At 40.2% G+C, this 20,576-nt stretch overlaps 1 protein-coding gene and 1 pseudogene across 5 annotated transcripts in view; both read left to right on the top strand.

The window, feature by feature from the left end:
* The window catches only part of Immp2l (inner mitochondrial membrane peptidase subunit 2), an 815,753-nt gene that overhangs the window by 735,096 nt on the left and 60,081 nt on the right, over positions 1-20,576 (top strand). The gene's annotated exons all lie outside the window — the stretch shown is intronic.
* LOC129688943 (40S ribosomal protein S8-like) lies at positions 12,622-13,153 on the top strand (annotated as a pseudogene).

The raw sequence follows: 20,576 nt of genomic DNA, 5'->3' as shown, positions 1-20,576 counted from the left end.
ATCCCTGTTCAGTCCTCGCATATACAAAGTCTTCATCTCCAGGTTCAGCGCTCTGGGCGCCAGTGCTGGGGTGAAAAGAGAAGGCTACGGCTGGAATTCCTGGAGTGCCTTCACATCAAGTACCTTCTTGTCTCTGGGCTACAGGTTTCACATGTCTCCAGATTTCCGGTTCAGCGATGTTTCCTTACGGCCGTTCTGCTTACGCTTGAGTTGGTTGTCAGGGCTGTTAAGTGGAGAGCACTGTCAGCGCACTGCCGCGCCCTCGAGAGAGAATGTAATTTGAATTTTATGACAGTGTTCGTCATCACTGATCTAGGCAAGAGAGTCCCTTGCCTGTTTCTGGCCAGCTGGTTCCACACCTCATATTTAAACCATGATAGGTTGCCGTCTGTTAAAAACGGTATGCTTGCTTTAGGTTTGCTCAAGGGCCAGCAACCACCGCCACAAAGCGTAAGTCATCGGGAGCGCGACAGAAAGTTAGCAGCATTGTTTGGTGGAGTGTTCCAGTTGCTTTCTTTCTTTTTTCTTTTTCTTTCTTCTTATTTTCTATTTGAAATGCAACTGTTACCTTAAATTGCTGTGACTACCCAAGAAACCCAGCAAACCTCAGGGGTTACCTGTGTTTCCTCCATGTAGCTTAACCAGAGAGAAGAGTTTTGAGCCAGGGCTGGCTCCAGTGTTTGTAGCTACAGGGGTAATGCTAACAAGTTAGTTAGAATAATATCTCATGAATTTTTGACTGTACTGCTAGCCCCAGAAGGGTACTCTTCAAGCAAACTCCAAATATGTACAGACTGAACCACAGCCATCACATACAAGAGGAGCAAGTCATTTAACGTTTATCTCATTCACATACGTGTTTTCCTGTGAGGTGGAACTGTAATAAAGCCACTTGTAACTTCTATAGGATCACCTGTGAGCAAAACGTTCCGTGTTCTCTGCATCAATACTGATTAAACCTGGAAGTGACTTTGATCATGGCATTAACTGCTGTATGCTGTGTAGCGTCATAAAGGCTGGTGGTATTTGTTTACTTGGTGGTGTTTTGTTTTGTTGGTTTGTTTACAGCTTCCCAACTTAAATGTCTCACTTAGAATCAGAAATATCTGATGGTAGGATTGAGACATTGTGGAGTACAGTTGGAGATGTAAATATTTTTTTTAAAGGAATCTTTCATCAGAACCAAAACCCTGGTCATGAACTGTTTATACTCTCTTCATAGTTTTTCTTTTCCCAAGTGTTAGATAATTAGAATAATACTGTTTGTGGCCAGGCACATTCGTGTCTTTCATTTAGTAATTTCCACTTAACATTATTATGTGTCCCTTTATTTCCCAATAACCCATTTCTTTATACTGCTACTATTCCATCATATGGAGTTACCAGTTTATTAATCCTAGCTACCACAGGGCACCTTGGATGCTTCCTTAGTCAGCCATGATAACTGCCTAAATATTGCAGTGAAAGTTTTGTGTGCCTGTGAGCTTTGGCTTCATTTAAATATTAACTAAGGAGAACAATTTCTAGATAAAACTGGAAAGTTATGTATTTAACTTTTGTAAGATCCCACAAGACTGTCCAAAATGCTGTTACCACTCTGATTTCTCACCAGCGATGAGCATGGCCTCACTGTGTTCCACATTCTTCCTAGCATTTGTAGTGTCATTGTTTGTATTGTTTCTTTGTTTGTTTTGGCTTGTAGCATATGTTTAATAGTATCTTACAGGTATTTCCCTTTGCAATTCTTTGACATCCTGTATGACCCATATTTTCATATATGTATTCATATAAGCTACATGATATTTTGATTAATATATTCATAGCTATAAGTTTGCTACTAGTAGATTTGTTAATATGACTATCTTCTCAGTGAATTTTTAACTGTCGTGAGAGTCCCTGAAAGCAAAGTCCATGTACATTATGTAGGCATAATAACTATGATACTGCACATTGGATTCCTGCACACATTCACTACAAATTAGCATCCTCGGATCAGCATCCCCCATTTCACCTGCCCATCCTGCTAGCCTGCTCTCTCTCTTCCTGCCTCTCTCTCTCTCTCTGTCTCTTTCTCTGTCTCTCATTTCTCCATGTCTGCATTTTCATCTTTCTTAGATTCCATACATGTGTGAGACCATGTTTTTTGGCTTACTTTGCTTGGCTTAATGTCCTCCAGATTTATCTATGTTATTGCAAGTGGAAGGACATTTTCATTTAAAGGCTGAATAATATTCTTTCATGTTGTTTCCAGGAATTAAGAGAGAAGAGGTAAATTGACGAGGTATAAAGGGTTTTGTTTTGAGGCAGCAGAGCCATTAGGTGTGATATCATTAGTTTTTACGAGTGGTTATCCTTACACTGTGCAACAGCAAGAATCAACCGTCAGGTCTGATGTGCACTTTGAGAAATGTCATGTAAATTTACCAGTTGTAATGTGGTCCAACCCAGTGTGGGATGCCGATGGTTGGAGAAGCTCTATATATGCAAGACATAAGGGACTACAAACTTTTTTCACACTTTCTGCTTAATTTCGTTATAAACCTTAAACTGTTAAATTTTACTTAAAAAAAAAATAAAGACTTAAAGAATAATACAACGGATCAGTGCCTATGAAGAGCTCAAGCAGTTGGGAGGGACTGGAATAAAACTAGAGATCTGTTTTCAACACATATTTTAATCTGTCCACTAGTTTTGCATTAAAGAAGGGAAGAAAATGGCACTAACAGGGCTTTCATTCTACTTAGTTGCAACAAAATCTAAGCAGCTAAGGAGGATCTTTTTGGAGGTATGAAAATGACGTTCTGAGAAGTCGGAATATTTGCAATATTCCATAAGCTGGAAGTAGAGGGGAGAGATTGCAAACCTGGCTGCCTCTCACCATGCCCAGTGGCCACTAGCTCCTCAGTCAAGCATGTGAGGAATCATGAGAAAATGGAGCTATGTAGAGACGGCTGGTGGAAACCCAGTTGTGTGATAGACGAAACTCAGGTCCTGTGTTCAGCCTTGAAGGGCAAAATGGAGAAGCAGACATCTCTAACTTTTGTCATCGCAGAAAGAGGCGGTTTCTCATCTGCTCTCCGTAAGGGAGGCACCTCATCCTTTTTTCCTTCCGGTTCAGGCAGATCCACTTCTCTGATACCTGAGTTTGGAGAAAGAAATGTCAGTGCCCCAGCTACCCTTGCAGCTGATGTGCGGGAAACAGCAGTTTGCTCAGTAAGCTTTCACACAAGAGTCTCCTCTGAGCAGTGGCTGGCAGCTGCCTGGTTTGGTGGTGGTAGATGCCATCAGCAGGTTCACTGTGCCCACACTACTAAGCCTAATTCTTCAGCCAGCCTTATTAGCAACCAGCCTGACATTTTCATCTGCAGTTTTCTCCATATCTCAGTTGGATTCAGACTAGAAGAAGATAATTTTATTTTTCCCCCTGCAAACTTCAAAAGTAGGTAGGATAAAGTCTAGGGGATCAATATGATACAATGTATATGCCAGGGTAATTATCATTAAACATAACACGGTAATAGTTTTTCCCCCTGGTGGGAAAGTCACTGGCAAAATATTTTAAGGAAAGTGAATGGCAAATTTTTAAAGGGTTATTAGCTTATAAAAAGGAAGATATTCAGGTACAGTTGCTTTTTCTGCTTGGGTAGCACCGAGCCCATGGAGCTAGTTTTAATGGCTGCTCCCTGCAGAGCTGTACTTAGGATGTTTCATTACTTTACATTCCTTTTAGGTCCAGGTCAGCAGCTGTCTTACACGTTTGTTTTTGTTATGTGCAAGTTGGGAGCTTGGCATATAACTACTTAATTCTTTACATGACTTGGAACATTTGGCCTTTCATTGGGATGTTTAGTGTTTTTATTTTTTTCCCCACTAATATATAATGTATATGTAATTGTGTGTGTGTTCTGAACAGCTGTATCGTATCTCATTTTCTTGATGGCGTATTTTGCAAATTCCACGTCTGCCAGCCTCCAAGGTAGGCCACCCACCTGTGTAGTAGTTTCAGGGGTGCTGGAAGCTCCCAAGTGCATGGTTGCTGTTACTCATATTCAAATTTAGGCGCTTTCTAGGCATATTCAACACCAAAGCATTTAGCATTTATTCATTTCTTTTCTCTGTTCATTTTACTTCACTTCAAGTAAACTGTCATATAGTTGAACAATGCTGGATGATGGGACTGGCTTATCAAGTCTGAATGTACTGTGGGAAAATAGGACCCTCAATTAAATTAAAGCAACTTCTAAAGTAATACCACCGTGCTGTGAAAATTATTTAACCATTTGCTGAGACCAAACATTTGGAAGCCATTCTAGATCACCATCGTTACCTTATGTCTGAGCCATGCAGGCTGTGCAACTCTCCTTTCAAAAGGCGTCCTGTACCTCTCCACCTTGCACAGTTTTTCAGTATTCAGTTCAAGCTTGAGCGGTTCTCCCTGTGTGAATTGCTGGGTCTCTGTGATCTCACTGCCATTTCCTCTCTTGTGTTCCATTCAAACTGCTCTCCATGGATGGAGAAGGAACTTAAAAACTGTCAGTTGCATCACATCAGTGATGTTCAACTTCCTCTTATGGGGATTTATCCTTGCTCTTAACAACTCACCGAGCTGGCCTTTTACTACCTCTGTGACCTTGCATCCTGCATGTTCCCCTAACCTCATTCTATCTTAGCTACATTGTTTCTCTAGCAAGCCAGGGTAATCCATATTTCATGACCTTTGAACTTGCTCTTCCTTCTGCTTGGAGTCATCTTTAAGAAGAAAAGTTTACTGGGTTTCTGCTTTGCACCAGGGACTTGAGCTTTCAACAAGACAAAGTTTCTATCCTCGGGAAACTTTCATATACAGGATAGACTCAAAAAATAAGCCAGTGTCTGTCGATGGTAAGCCAGCACAGGAGCAGAGAGAACAGTGAGTATCAGCTGTGCTGTTGTAAGGAAATTATTGTGAGAAGGCCCGACAAAGGGGCTCTTAAAGAAGCCTCCAGAAGATGAAAGTTTTCAGAGCTGTGTGAGGGACACATATTCCAGGCTGAACGAACTGCAAGTGCAAAGGCATAGATGCCTTAGCACAGGGGGGAAAGCCAGAGTTGTGTGTCTTGGGTGCCGTAAGGAAGGCTAGGAGATGGAAAGTAGTGGTGAGGTCCAAACTGTGAGGGCGTTACGGGACATTGATGATTTCAGCTTTAAGCTCACAAAGAAAACCTCTGAAGGCTTGAGGACTTAGGTGACATGCTCCGACTTCTACTTGTAGAGAACATTCCTGTTCTCTTGCTTTGAGATAGACTCTATGGAAGAGAAGTTAGGAGCAGGTCAGAAGTTATAAGTAAAGCGATCACTCAATGGCACAGTCAAGAGAGATGATGGCGTGAAGTTGTAAAATCCTGGACATGTTTCAAACAGAGAGCTGAACTGTCACAGGGCTCGTTGATGCATTAATGTGGGTATGAGAAGAAGGAAGCATTTGGTGACAACTCTGAGCAGTTTCATCTTGAGTGACAGCTGAATCTGCTACAGTCATTATTACAGGTACAATTTTTTATGGTGTAAAGCATACATACTACTTTTTACTCACAGATTTTTCTGAGGTAGAAGTTTAAGACTGATAGAGTATGGGTGACTTGTCTCTGGCATAACTTCCATAGCCTCAGATGGGAAGGCTTAAACCTGGGATTGACTTGGTGCTCAGAGACTGGAATAGCGCAGTGCACTGGAATTCACCCACAAGGCTGACAGTTGGATTTATATGGCTCATTTGCTGGAATACTTACACACTGGGTTTTCCAGGTGGTTTCTTTGTATAGGCTGATTTGGGATTTCACACAACACAACAGATCATAGAATCCAAGAGTGACTATGAATCCCCATGATCTAATCTTATAAATTACATAACATCATTTCTATCATAATCTTTTGCTGAATGAATTAGTCACAGAATTCCATCCAGATCCAAGTGAGAGAAGGCAGCCATAGTATCACTTGATGAGAGATATGTCAAGTTCATGCAAGGAGAGCAGGCAGAGATGGAAATATTGTGGCATTCCCCCTTGGAATCTGCACTGGGAGCGAAGGCTGTGGGAGAAGCAGGTGTGTCGGGGGTGTGAAATTAAGGATTCAATTATGCAGATGACTCTTTTCTGGTATCTGTTTTACCACTTCGTGGAGATGTCAGGTTTGTAGTTGGACACGTGAGTTTTATGAGAAATGTGTAATATAGATACATGTTTTGTCAGACACTGAGGCATTGATCAGATTAACTGTTTAGCCCTGGACGAGGCAGTGAGTGCAGTTAAGAGAAGGGAAGCTCAAAGAAAGAGCCCTGGAACGCTTTGCTCACACTGAGGAAGAGGAAAAAGAACTAGTCATCAAGACAGAGATAAACTGGAAAAGTCAGAGAGAGTTCTAGAGACCACGGGAAGAAAGGCCTTACTTTAAAATAATCTCGTGGGTAAAATGCTATTGAATTGTGTGCTAAGAATGAAAGCTGGGGTTGGAGAGGTTACTGAGGAACTTGATTAGGTATTTCCTTGAGTGGTGGTGTCAAATCCAGGCTTGTGTGCGTTCAGAAACAAATGGGGGAAAACAAAGAAAACTTTCGGAGTGGACATGTGTGAGAGGAGAGGACCTTTAGAAGATATCCATATTCGCTCATTTGAATATTTGCTTTTAGGCTGAAGAGTTTTGATCATGTTATCTACCCGGAATAGGAAAATGAGAAAGTGAAACTGATGCTAGCAGCGACTTTTCAAGAATGAAGCCACTGAGCAGTCAAAAGAAGGTGGTGCTGAGGAGATACACTGGGACAGTGTTTGCTATGCAAGCGTAAGCGTAAGCTCCCCGGCAGGATCTCCAGTACCCACATCAGAAAGCCAGTTGTCATGGCATGTGCTTGTAATCCTGGTGTTTGGAAGGAGCAAACGAGCCAATCCTTGGGGCTTGCTCACCATCCAGTGTAGCCTGAGCATCAAGCTGCAGGCTCAAAACAAAGGGTAGGTGGCATTTGAGGAATGTCACCTCAGGTTGAGCAAGTAAACAACCTTTACCCATACACATGAGCATGTAAACACACACACACACACACACACACACACGCACGCACACATGCACATACACAAAGGCATATGTTATTATATTATAATATATATTTGCCTGCTTATTTTTCTTCAGTCGTTCAAATATGTATTCGAGTATCTATTGCTCAAAAACCCTCCCCTAATTACTCACAGGAAAACTCCTAATCTCTTAATCTGTTACTGGTCTCCCTGCCACTCAACCATTATTACATATTTATTTATTGGTTTTCTCTCATCCCATGAGATTGTGAGTTGACTGACAGCAGGAAATTGTATCATTTTGAGAAATGATCTATCCTGGCACCCAGAGCTTAGTGTATACAGGGTAAGCAAACACTCCCGCCAGTAATTGAATAGGAGAATGCATACTTAGGAAGGAATCTTTCTGCTTTGCCTTAACTCTTGTGATTGTTTGAATTAAAAAAGGTGTTCCTAAAAAGCCATGGTGTGGTCTCCAGCCTTTAACACAATTTGGAGGTGGAGGAACCTTTAAGAAATGAGTCTTAAAAGACTTAAATTAGAACATTTGAGACATTCCCTCGTTGAGATATTGGGACCCTGGTCTCTTCCCATCTCTATTGCTTCCTGGCCACCATAAAGAAAGCAGGCCTAGCTCTTCCCCATGTGCTGACTACCGTGCTGCTTTGACCTGCCACAGGCTCCATGGGATAGCACCAAGTGGCTTTGGACTGAAGGCTCTGAAGCAATGGGTCAAAATAAGTGTTTTCTCTTTTTAGTTGCTTACTTTGGGTATTTTTCCTTCCCTTTGGAATGCTGACTAATCTGACACATTTTAAATTGTTTTAGAAATACAAGCAAAAACAAATGTAACTTTGCCATCACATTTAAATCAAGACATCATCTTGAGAATTTGGGGGATTAGAGGAGAACTTAACGAGGTTAATTGGGGTAATGGTACACTTTTCATTACCAACTTCATTGCTGGCAACTTGGTGATATATGAAAACGGATCCTCATCTGACCTCTGAGATAAAGCATGGTGTGAATCAGCTGTGTGTGCTCTTGTCCGCACTCCGTTGCTCACACCTAACAGCAGTCTAGCTTTACTTGGGAAAGAGAGCTGAAAATCAAGACGTGAAAGCTATAAAAGAAAAATGTGAGGGTCTTATGAAAGTACCTCTCCATTCGCTACTTCATCTTGTTAGGGAAACGTGCGTGATGTGATGTTGACACTTCACTGAGAACATCTTGAAACATGAACCATGGTCGGCAAAGTGCTGTTAAGTCCTTAGACAAAAGGTGCACTATCACTGCCCACGGTAACTGAGACAGATGGCAACATTCGCTCCACCTCTCACATATTGACTTGTCGTGACACATAATTTTGTCTCCTCTTGTGAATCTGTTGTTCTTTTTTCTTGATTCAGAGTAAGAAAGTAATTTTACAGCAGGAAACATATTATTGTGCAGTTATACTCTCTATCCTAAGATCTTTTATTTGATGGGCATTCCAGGTTCAACTATCGACATAAAAAAAAAAAACTGTATTATTTTTCATTAGGTTTTGATTTTGGCTCTCAGGGCTATGGAGAAATGCCTGACTAAAAGGAAGGCTGCAAGTTAATTCCCAACATGCCCTTTGGCAGCTCTTTCATTTCACTTAGAGGAGGGGACAGGTGGTGTCATTTAGAATTAACTACATCATGTCTCAGTTGGCAGGCAAACAGCAGTGAGTGGTAAAATATCCCTACAATGAATCTCATTAATTGTTCACCAATTTGTGGTAACTTTATTTATGCTTGCATACAGCTATACAATACAAGGCATCACGTATTTAGATTGTGCATAGAGTTAAGTTCAGCTATATAAAGTGAAAGTCCTTTGGTCTAACACGAAAGGCTGCTTTGCGAGTGCCGATCCATCTTCTACAGCAGCCCCCAAACACTCATTTTATTCTTCCATTTTCCGGTGAAGTGATAGCAATTTCACGAAAGCGTGGCCTAGCTTAAGCTCACACTATTTTTAGCATCTTTACTCTGTGAAAAGATAGAACAGATCCTATTTGAACTCTCATGTGTTTTCAGAGGCTTAATACTCCTGCAAATTACAGTGTTTTGCTAGCATTTAAATGTCTTTAAATGTCAAAGAGCAACTGAAAAAAAATCCATCTGATGTTTTCTGTAGAAATATATTTAGATTCAAGGAATCATGTATTATATTTGACACCATTTATTAAAAAATAATTCTAAGAATGTGAGACTAAACTTGCTTTCCTTTTATGAAGTGATTTCATGGCATATTTGAAAAAAATGAGAAGCTTTATCAGTTCAAAACACTTAGTTATATTTAATATAAGGAATGGTGACTAGGGAAGTGTCCTTTTCTTGAATTCATCGTTTTCGTTTATTAACAGACTTGCCTTTATCTATTACAGACCACATTCTGCTCTGGCTCATTTTCATCTGCGATTAAATGAATACTGCATATCTCTATAAGAAAAGACATAGCTTTGGCTCACAGTTATGGTCATTCAAGAGCCACTTCTGGTGGTGGTGGTCCTCCTGTTGGGAGAGTTCCTGTCAGACAAGGACATAACATGACAAAAGGTGTGAAGCATGCCTGTAGAAGCTCTGTGCATCTTTAGCTCTCTCTCTGCATCTCCTGGTATAAAGCTGCCCAGATGCAGCTCCTTCTAAATCCCATCAACTTTATTTAACTCTAGTGGCTTCCCAGAAACCCTTTCTCCAAAGAGTCTGATTAAGTTTCTTTCTTGTAATGATTAAAAATAGAGATTATATTCCAAATACTTTATGAAGCTTTGAATCCTTGGGAAATACTTAAGCCAGATCCAACCACAGAACACAGTATAGGCAATAGCCATTCTCTCTCAAAGAAGCTGATGTCTCTTCAAAGCACTGAATTCAAACATAAGAAGAGAGTAAAACAAATATCAAAGTATAAGGGATGGACTATATGGAACAGGAAACAAATGTTATAGATTTGAGTTCTTCAGAAGTTTTATTGAAGTATTTTTGAGCACTTTTTACTTATAGTCAGTATGTAGCCTACAAATCATATAAATATCCCCACAAGGCAATAATGCCTCTCTGTCTTATGTCTGTCGTAAGGGTAAATACATCATGGATGTGGCAAGGTGGGAGCTCTAAGAGGAGTTCTGAAGTAGAAGATGGAAACAGTGATCCTTCCTTACAGTCCTTCCTCAGTGCGTGACCTTAAATAAGTGACTTACTTTCTGAGGAGATCATATTAAAATGATAAGCTACATGGAAGAACTAATACCTTAGGGCCCATTCATTTTTTTAATTCTCCGTGTTGGTGGTCTAAAGCTAATACTGCAATCCCTGGAACTCGGCCTCCCTGCACACGTTCACTGGAATTGTTTGTAAGACGTGCCACATGGATGCTAAGTCAGTAATAATAGAGTTGTAAATATTTAACAAGAGCCTACATCATTGAAAAGAAGAAGTAGAAGCTGAATACTGTAGCTCATGCCTGTAATCCCAGAACGCAAGCAACTGATGTTGGAAGATTGCTATGAGTTGGCGGCCAGTCTGGACTACTTATTGATTTCCAGGCTAAACACGGTATACAGAGTGAGACCCTGTCTGAAAATACAGTCAGTTAATTAATTAGAAACAAATCAGTGACACATTAAAGGTTATATGCATTCCAACTATTAACAAAGTGGCTTGCCTAGTTTTTATGTTTGTTTTTAGGTACAACTGATCCCCGTGATTCCTACCACCATTTACAATATTTTAAACATCAAACTTACATGAAGCTGCTTCGTAAAAAGCATATACTATAAAACTAAGAACAAGTTACCTCATTTAAAGGTAGTCTCTAGTATCATGTTTTAGGATCTTTTGTTACTATTATTATTATTACTAGGTAAAAGTTTCTTCTTAGATTTTTTTTTGAATTTTATTTTTTTCTTATCAGTTACATTTTATTAACTCTGTATCCCAGCCGTGTCCAGATCCCTCATTCCCTCCCAGTCCCTCCCTCCCTCCCTCCTCTCCACCGTGCCCCTTGCCAAGTCCACTGATGGGGGGGACCTCCTCCCCATTCATCTGATCCTGTTTTATCAGGTATCTTCAGGACTGGCTGCAAAGCTCTCCTCTGTGGCCTAACAGGACTGCTCCTCCCCTGGGGGGGGGGGCAAAGAGCCAGTCATTGAGTTCCTGTTAGAAATAGTCCTTGTTCCCCTCACTATGGGAAACCAATTGGTTACTGAGCTACCACAGGCTACATCTGAGTAGAGGTTCTAGGTTACATTCATACATGGTCCTTGGTTGCATGTCAGTCTCAGAAAAGACCCTGTGCCCAGATATATTTGGTCCTTGTGGAGCTCCTATCCTTTTCTCATCAGACTAACTCCCCTTCTTTCTTATGATTCCCTGTACTCTGCCAAAGGTTTGGTCATGAGTCTTTGCTTTGAAAAGACTGCTAGTTAGAGTCTTTCAAATGCACTCAGTAGACTCCTGTCAATGTTTAATGTGCATCCCATCTGTCTTTCAAAACGAAGATTGATAATCTTACCCCATGTCCGCTCTCTTGATTATCTTTTTTAGGTGTGTAGATTTCATTATGTTTATCATATCTTATAGGTCTATTTAAGTGAGTATATACCGTGTTTATCTTTCTCCTTCTGGGATATTTCACTCAGAATGATCTTTTCTAGATCCCACCATTTGCCTGCAAATTTCATGATTTTTTCCTTTTTGATTGCTGAGTAGTATTCCATTGTGTATCTATATTTATCACCCTGCACAAAACTAAAGTCCAAGTGGATCAAAGACCTCAACATAAAACCAGATACTCTAAATCTGTTTGAAGAAAAAGTGGGGAACAGCCTAGAACTCATTGGTACAGGAGACAACTTCCTGAACAGAACACCAACAGCACAGGCTCTAAGAGCAACAATCAATAAATGGGACCTCATGAAACTGAAAAGCTTCTGTAAAGCAAAGGACACCATCATCAAAACAAAACGCCTGCCTACAGATTGGGAAAGAATCTTCACTAACCCTTTATCGGACAGAGGACTAATTTCCAGTATATACAAAGAACTAAAGAAGCTGAAAAGCAGCAAACCAAGTAATCCAATTAAAAAAATGGGGAACAGAGCTAAACCGAGAATTTTCGACAGAGGAATATCGAATGGCAGAGAAACACTTAAAGAAATGCTCATCCTCATTAGCCATCAGGGAAATGCAAATCAAAATGACCCTGAGATATCACCTTACACCCATCAGAATGGCCAAGATGAAAAACTCAAGGGACAACACATGCTGGAGAGGTTGTAGAGAAAGGGGAACCCTCCTCCACTGCTGGTGGAAATGTAAACTAGTACAACCACTCTGGAAATCTATCTGGCGCTTTCTAAGACAATTAGAAATAGTGCTTCTTAGATCTTTTTTAAAAAGAAAAAAAAGAAAGGAGAATTTAGCCTAGAGACAAGCATAGTATAAATAGAAGCTAGTCAGCAATGCAAAGCATACATTATAGACAGAGATTGTTGTGGATTTTTTTTTTTTAATAAACCGTGTCCAGCCAGTGCCAAGCGATGGACATCTCTCAGGACAACTGACACAAGCACCACAAGACCAGGGCTGAGAGAGAGCGTACCACAAGAAGCGGAAGTCTGAGCTGGGACAGCCTGCTGCCAACACGAAGATTGGCCCCCGTGGCGTATACACAGCAAAGGATCGTTGATGTTGTCTACAGTGCATCCAATACCGAGCTTGCCTGCACGGATTCCCTGGCTAAGAGCTGCTCTTTGCCTGTTGACAGCACACCGTACCCACAGTAATACAGGTCCCACTATGCACTGCCTCTGGGCCGCAAGAAGTGGGGGCCAAGCTGACTCCTGAGGAGGAAGAGATCTTAAACAAAAAGCGATCAAAATTCAGAAGAAATACATTGAGAGAAATAAAGGACGCCGAAATAAGCAGTCTCCTGGAGGAGCAGTTCCAGCAGGCCAAGCTTCTCGCCTGTAATGCCCCAAGACCAGGCCAGCATGGCCGAGCAGATGGATACGTGCTGGAGGGCAAGGAACTGCAGTTCTGAGGAGCATCAAAGCCCCGAAAGGCAAATAAACTGTCGTTCATAGCTCATGCAATAAAGGTGTTTATTGGTCCATAAAAAAATAATAATAAAATAAAAGAAGAAATAAAATCTGTTGGGTTCTGTATCGTGGAGTCTTAAGATATTTTAATGAATATTTATAAGATGAGTGGAATATTCATGAGGCATGGTGCCTATTATTTGTACCCAAATCATGGTGGATCCAATCAGTCTTTTAGGCTATTTCTTCTTATAGTCCTCTTGAAAAGCCCACAAAGAGGAAGCCAAAAACCTCAATGGAGAAGACTGAAATGAACTGCAGTTTTTGAATGTACAATGGCAATATGCCCTGGCACCGTAGCTTTTACTATAGTGTCGCCTAACTGCAGCTTCAAGAATATTTAACTGCAAAGAGATACTCAATCATGTGAATAGCCACCAAGATGCAGCTTCGGTTTCCCTTACACCTAATTTTTATGTACATAATCAGAATTTTACAAAGTATTGTTACAATTGTTAGAATCTTAACTTCCTAGCTGAAGAAGTGGTTAAAAGCACACACTTCTCTTGCAGAGGGCCTGAGTTCAGTTCCCAGCACCCACCCTGGAGAGAGCTCGCTGGAACCCATATCCAGAGCATATGATGTCCTCCTCTGGCCTCAGCGTGCTCCAGCATTCACATGCACTACACATGCCCAGACAGACACACAGACATGCATAATTTTTTAAAAAAAACCTTTATAAAAATATGAGAGCCCTGTGGTGGTGCACACCTTTAATCCCAGCACTTAAGAGGCAGAGGCAGGTGGATCTCTGAGTTTGAGGCTAGTCTTGTCTACAAATTGAGTTTTAGGACAGCCAGGTATCTACAGAGAAATCCTTTCATGATAAACAAACAAACAAAGAAGGAGGAGGAAGAAGTGGAGGAGACACTGGGAGAGAGCTCTGAAGAAAGTAAACTAGTTGATTAGTAACAAAGGCTGTACAGCTGGCAAAAAGATGGAAATCTTTGAGAAAACCATCCCCCTCAAATTGAGCTCAGTGACACTTTTCAACCAAAGCCAAACTCCAAGACAAGCAGGGCATCCCACCTGACTAGCAGCACTGATATTTGGAGGGTTGCTATTCTCTTCAACATCCAGATTATACCCCCTGAATTTGGAGCTTTGCTATGAAGTAGCATCATAGAACCTTTTCTCCACTAGCACATCCAGCATTACAGTTTGGCCAGATGATCTGTTACAGGTATACTGGGCGCCATCAACCGTCAAGCATCCCGAAGGCACTGTTTGAAAAGTTCCAGTGCTTGGACAGCCTGGCCTGACCCTTCCCTGCCCTCAGTGGAGATTTGCTACATAGCTTTTTCTTGTGTTTTTGACATGTTTAATATTTGTATTCCTTGATGTTGAGGCCCCTCTCACTGAAGGCTAGTGCTGAGAAAATGTAACAATTCTTAGAACAGCTGGTGTTAATACAAAAAGAACTGATGGTAGTTCCCTGGGGGAAAAACAGCTATGCTAAAGATTGAGTCTTCCATAGAACGGATTACTTAGGCATACTCATTTACATCATTCAAGAGTGGTGTTCATAAGTATGAGGCACAGGATCTGGGAAGAACCATTAAAGAAGAAAAACTTAAGGAAATTGTAAGAATGGACAAATTTGTCCTATATATGTCCAGCTTCAGAAACATGGAACTACTATGGACAGGAACAGATTTTGGTTATACAGTTGATGACAAACTTTGGCAATTCAAGCAGTTTTAGGAATCCTGATGTTCTTCTACCCTTTACAGAATTATAATAAAGATAGGGACCATATTGCAACAAGAGCTTATGACAAAGACACAGAGAAAAACATTTTGGCTCAGTGAACTGCCTGCCTTCCTGAAAACTTGGTCAGATCAAGATTTTTCTGATATTATAGAAAAATAAGCAACATTTTTGTGCTACTAAAAAGGCGGCACAGTACTTTAAACATTAAAGGAAAAAGATGGCCGTTTTATGTTAAATATAAAAGAAAAATACAGGAGGAAAGGGAGGAATTAATCAAGGGACTGAGACTGGGCTTCAAGAGAAAAATTAGGTATTCCTTATAGCAGGTTAATAAAATAATACAGGGTAAGCTTGATATAACAGCTAATAGGAAATAACTTCTGATCTATTAACTTAGCCAAACTCAAATAGAGCCATCCTGCCTAGGATTTCTGTAACCACAAGGCTTTAAGACACCTATCTTTAAGGAAAAAGACATTGAGTTAAAAGAAAACTGATTTTATCCTAATGTTAATTTTTAGTTCTCATGAGGTTTGCTGTCTGCTCTCTTTGTTTCCTTTACTTTAATGTGCTTATGTAATCTAGGAAGACTTTAGAAAAATGTACCCTAAAAGGTTTTATCATCAATGAGTGAAGCTTTTGAGGAAATGATTTTGTGTATAAACAAAGCCTGTGAGAGACACTGGTTGTCAGAGTAAGTGAGGCAGTACCAAGCTGTGATTCCTCCGTGTCTGTCTCTTGTAAAGTGGAACTAAAAGGTGTCCTGGTGCCTGATTCCTTTATCACTGCTCTTGCATCCACCCAACTCCAGGCCCTGTCCTCATCTGTGCTAGACTCTGGCAAGCAACTGTCCCAAGAGTTACAGTAACTGCAGTAACCTGTACCCCCAGAAAGGTTAAATAACATAATACTATAATAACATCATAATATTCACAATGGACTGGGAAAGTGACATGGGACCCTTTTGACATGATCAGACCCTAAAGGTCTTGTCCTCTTGAAGAAATTAATGTCTTTACTGTAGGAATACATTCAGTGTCTTGAGGTTTTACAATGGATTCATTGTAAAAGAGTGGGTTTGTTTCCTGCTCTTGCTGTCTATAGTAGGACACCACACCAAGAAGGCCTTTGAGAGAGATCAGCTCTGTGGTCTTTGTCTTGCTACTCTTGATCAATAAGCATGTTTTCATCACAAATTATCTGGTCTGTGGCATTGATATCCATCATAGAAGGGAATAAGTCAGTGACTCTACTTAACAGGAGATTTGCTTTTGGAAATTACATCCGCAGTAAGCTCCATGCAGGTGCCATATTAGACTGTGCCTCTCTCAAGCACCTGAGAGCTCTAAGAACAGTGTCTCAAAGTCCAGTTGCTCAGCTCCATCCTCGACCAGTTATGTAACATTTCTGTGTGTGGGCCCAGCCATTAGTATTCCTAGCAAACCTTTTCAAATGATTTCATCAAAGACAACTGCAACTGGAGGCCTGTGGAAGAATTTTCTTGTATTCTAGAACAATGATAAGCTTTCAAAGAGCTTCAAACCAGGATAAACAGTGGTCAGGTTTCCATTTTTAAAAGATTGTTTTGGTGAAGTCCTAGGAAACCAATTAGAAAGAAATAAAGTAGATATGAATGCCAACAAACCTTTTAAGTGCCTTGGGCTACAACCCAGTTCAGAAATGACAGCATCATGCTAGATTGAGGTGGAGTCAAGAGTTATTTAGGATATAAAGGTTTTGATTATGGATTCGATGTGAAGAGGAGGGGAAAGGAAGGGCTGCTCAGTGTGACGGAGGTCAATGCCAGAGGAGGCAATGATTAAGTAGTGTTCAGAAAGTTGAACATAGGCAACCAGGTTGTCCATGGCATGAGTTTGAGGCGAAAGCATCCAGAAACTTTTCATTTTTGTCAGAACTGTCAAGTATTTTGCTCTTTAATAGTTGTTCTGATGATGCCGAGGAATTACACCACTGAAAAGGAATGTGTCTTATTTTCTAGAAGATAAGTCTCTCATAGGTAAGGCAAATTAGAGAGTAATTCTTTCATTGTTGGGTTTGTGACTGTGATCTTTCTGAAGAAAATATTTGCATATGTCAGCAAAAGCTTACAGAGGGAGTAGTGTTTTTAATATAAATAGTTGTAATGAACTAGTGACATGCTAGGTGGATACCTCTTGTCTGTGGCAGGACAAAATGTCCAGAGGAGCAGGGACTCTGTAAGCTTGTTTGAGTGTCTGGAGACCAAATTGTGACATTTCTTAAACTTCTATATTTTCATCCTCTTGTTCAGTTGAAAATACAATTTCACCTGGACTCATCCCTTTTTAATTATTTGCTCTTTCTTATCTCATGGCACAGGAATATAGTAAAACACTGTGAAGCCTTTTCCTCAAATGCTGTGTGCTCTGTGGAAGAGAATGTCTTGTCTACAGCAATCGTAATTCTTTTACAGATTTGTTCCATTTATCTGACTCTTGGAATGTGAACACGTGACCCATTCATTGCCATTTGCTGACATGATATGTTCATATTGTAATAGAGAGGATATCTGACTGGACTGCTAAGAAATGATTGCTAGAGTTGTGATTTAAGCACCAGCCCGGAAACTTCAGACAAGACAATTATTGTGCTGACCTTCTGTTTCTCACTGTAATTGAGGGTGATGGCATGTCCCTCACAGAGTTACAATAAAATTTGAGAGGCATTGTTGTTACTGGACTGTAATCTCTATTAGAAGGGTGCAGAGCTCTATAGCCAGAAAACCTAGCTTATTAGCACATTATATCTTTCCCTGTTTCTTGTTCTCCTGAAAGCAAAGTTTAAACTTGTTAGATTCAAAGGAATTCACAAAGAACCTTATCATAGAACCCTTCTGCATCTAAACTCAGCATACTCACAAGCTCTTATGTGCTACCCATATCACCTCAGGGAAAAAAAAAATCACAATTAACCCTTATTTATTCTTCTTCTGTCACCTCAGCCTACGCCCTGAAATTTATTCACTGAATTATCTTCTATGGCTTTAGATTTGGAGCCCTTTCTAAACCTGTGGTTTTAGATCTCTCCTTATCTTCCTGTAATTCTTTTTCTATCCACCTCTTCATTGTTATTCCAAGGAAGCAGCGGCCCTCCATCCTCTCAAAAATTCTGCCTATCCATTTCCTCGTGGCAGAAGATGTCATTAAATTCCAAGCAAAGCTTAGCGGAAAGATCTGTGATGTAAGGCGACATGCATGGTGATCCCTGGCTAAGCACACAACGTGTGTTAAGTGCTGGCCTAAACTTTGAGGTATAGTTGATGTAAACATGACTAAGATACTTCTAGGCGCTGATGTATGCAAGCCCCCAAAAGAAGGTCTAGTGACCTTATAGAGCATCCAGACATGTTGGGTTGTTTTTTAGGCCTGAGAAGGACTAGTATGTTCATGCAGTTACCTTCCCATCATCCCCAGCTCACCACAACCAAAGAAGTGGCACTGCCACATTCGAGGATAGCTCGTATTGTCAGAAAAGAGCCTATCAAGTTGGCCCTGGCAAGGTAAGGCCTCTTAAAGATCTCAGAATTATGGAGCAATGACTCATAGCTCGTTTGTCGACACTCTAGAACAGACTTATGTTGTTTACTTTTGACAGCCTTCTTGAGGTTTGGACTGGTCCCTTATCTACTTTTTTTTTTTTAAGTTATAAGTGAAATGACTATTTCGGAATCTTATGGCACACAAAACCAAGAGGGAGGAGCATAGGGGGAGAAGAAGGTAGGCTGGGAGGAGATGAAGGAGGGGCTATAGTCGGGATACAAAATGGATAAATTGTAATAAATAATAATCATTAATAAAAAAGAAAGCAAAAGGAGCGTGGAGTTCCCATCCTAGCTGGAAAACCCATACAAGCATGTGCTCTGTAGACTCAGCTGCTGGCTATAGTAATCCTCAATTAATCTCCCTCACTCCTGCCACCAGGTCAGGAAAGATGTAGGGTAACACGCTTACTTACTGCTTCATATTCAAGAGAAGACTTAAGTTAACCGAATAAAGGGATCGTTCTCATCCACTGGAAAGGAGAACATGATTCCCGTTGACTGTAAGTTTTTCAAAGACCTGTAAGGACTATGTAGCTTATCACCTTAGGTACATGATTACGATGAAGTTTTATAGGACTTTTTGCTATGAAATAAGCATAACTAGGTAGGCTAACTTCTTTTATAACTATCTCTTTAAAGTTTTATTTCCAGCACAGGCTATTTTTAATATTTTATGACAATCTGTTTTATTTTGGATGAAGGTTTTTGACAATTCATAACATGTTGTCAGATAAGTTCCATTTATATCTTTTCTAAATTATATTTGGGTGTACGAAAATGAATATTTTAGTCCATTTTGAAAATGTATTATGTGCCATTAGCTTGGAGTGAAATATAAAATATTTGTACTTCAAAATAATATAGCAAATTTATATTGAATAGATATCTGGTATTATTGACAACATAATAATTCTATCATAGAAAAATTTAATATTATATAAATTTAACTATATCAAAGACCATATTTACATGTTTAAAAAATAGTGTTTTATTCCCTTTAAATTATATGAAAAGTCTAAAACTTCTAAGACCACAGAATTATACATGTAATGTGTAGAATAAAGCATATGTTTTTATGTTAAAAATTCTTGTTCAATATGCTAAATGTATATATTTTATATATTATTAAAGGAAATCTAGGATCAGACCTCATTGCCAATTTAATAGATAAACAAGGTTTATAATACCAGAGAAATAAATGGACACTGAATTTGGCACAATGTATTTGTTGCCTTGATTACATTAATGTCACACATGAAATATAACACATACTCAGTGATCTGTGAGTCTTTATAAAATCATTGGTAATTATGGGTAAGTTTTTCAGGGTTAACAAAAGCTACACTAATTAAAATCCTAACTCCTATCAAGTCCCCCAATTCTTGAAGGATTCTAGACAAATCTCATCGGTCCCTAATGAAAGCCTATTTTACTAGCTGTATACCCCACACCAGAGAAAAATCTACTCTCCTGCAGCCTATGCTCTTGTACACAGGGGATACAGATCATGAGGCAGGCAAGGGCTCTGAGGGAGAGGACCTGTGCTGTGAGGAAACAGGGTTAGTGAAGGGCTGGACTCCAGGAGAGGAGATGTGCACTTTGGAGGTGAGCTCACCGTGCTCCTTTAAATACAGATGCCAATGTCTGAGCTTCATCAAGATCCATGGGAGAACCTGGGGTGGGATGCAGAATCCTTGCTCACTTTATTATTAGGTTTTGCTTTATCTCTTGAGTTGACGAGCTGATGGCTCAGACAACTGATCATGATGGACCATTAAAAGAAACAGAAAGACAGGAGGCAGGGTTCCTTCTCTAGGACTAAGTACTGGCTGTACTGCGGCTGGCAGGGGAAACCTAAGCTGACCACCTTTTTTCTGCAGCCAGGGATTCTGGCCAAACACTGCAGGGGTTTGTAAAAGGAGGCTCTTTGACCAGTAGATAGTCCACTTTGCATAGATCTCCAGTAGACTAATGTTTGTCTGCTGTCAGGGCAAGCCCTGAGTCTGTTAACTTGTGAATCTACAGGGGAATAAGAAATAAGAGAGAGATAGAAAACACACACACACACACACACACACACACACACACACACACACACACA

This window comes from Psammomys obesus, unplaced genomic scaffold (assembly GCF_907164565.1).
Source record: "Psammomys obesus unplaced genomic scaffold, mPsaObe1.curated_primary_1811, whole genome shotgun sequence".
In the NCBI taxonomy this organism is placed as follows: Eukaryota; Metazoa; Chordata; class Mammalia; order Rodentia; family Muridae; genus Psammomys; species Psammomys obesus.
Note: the sequence above shows the minus strand (reverse complement) of the source record. Positions and strands in the feature narration are given on the sequence as shown.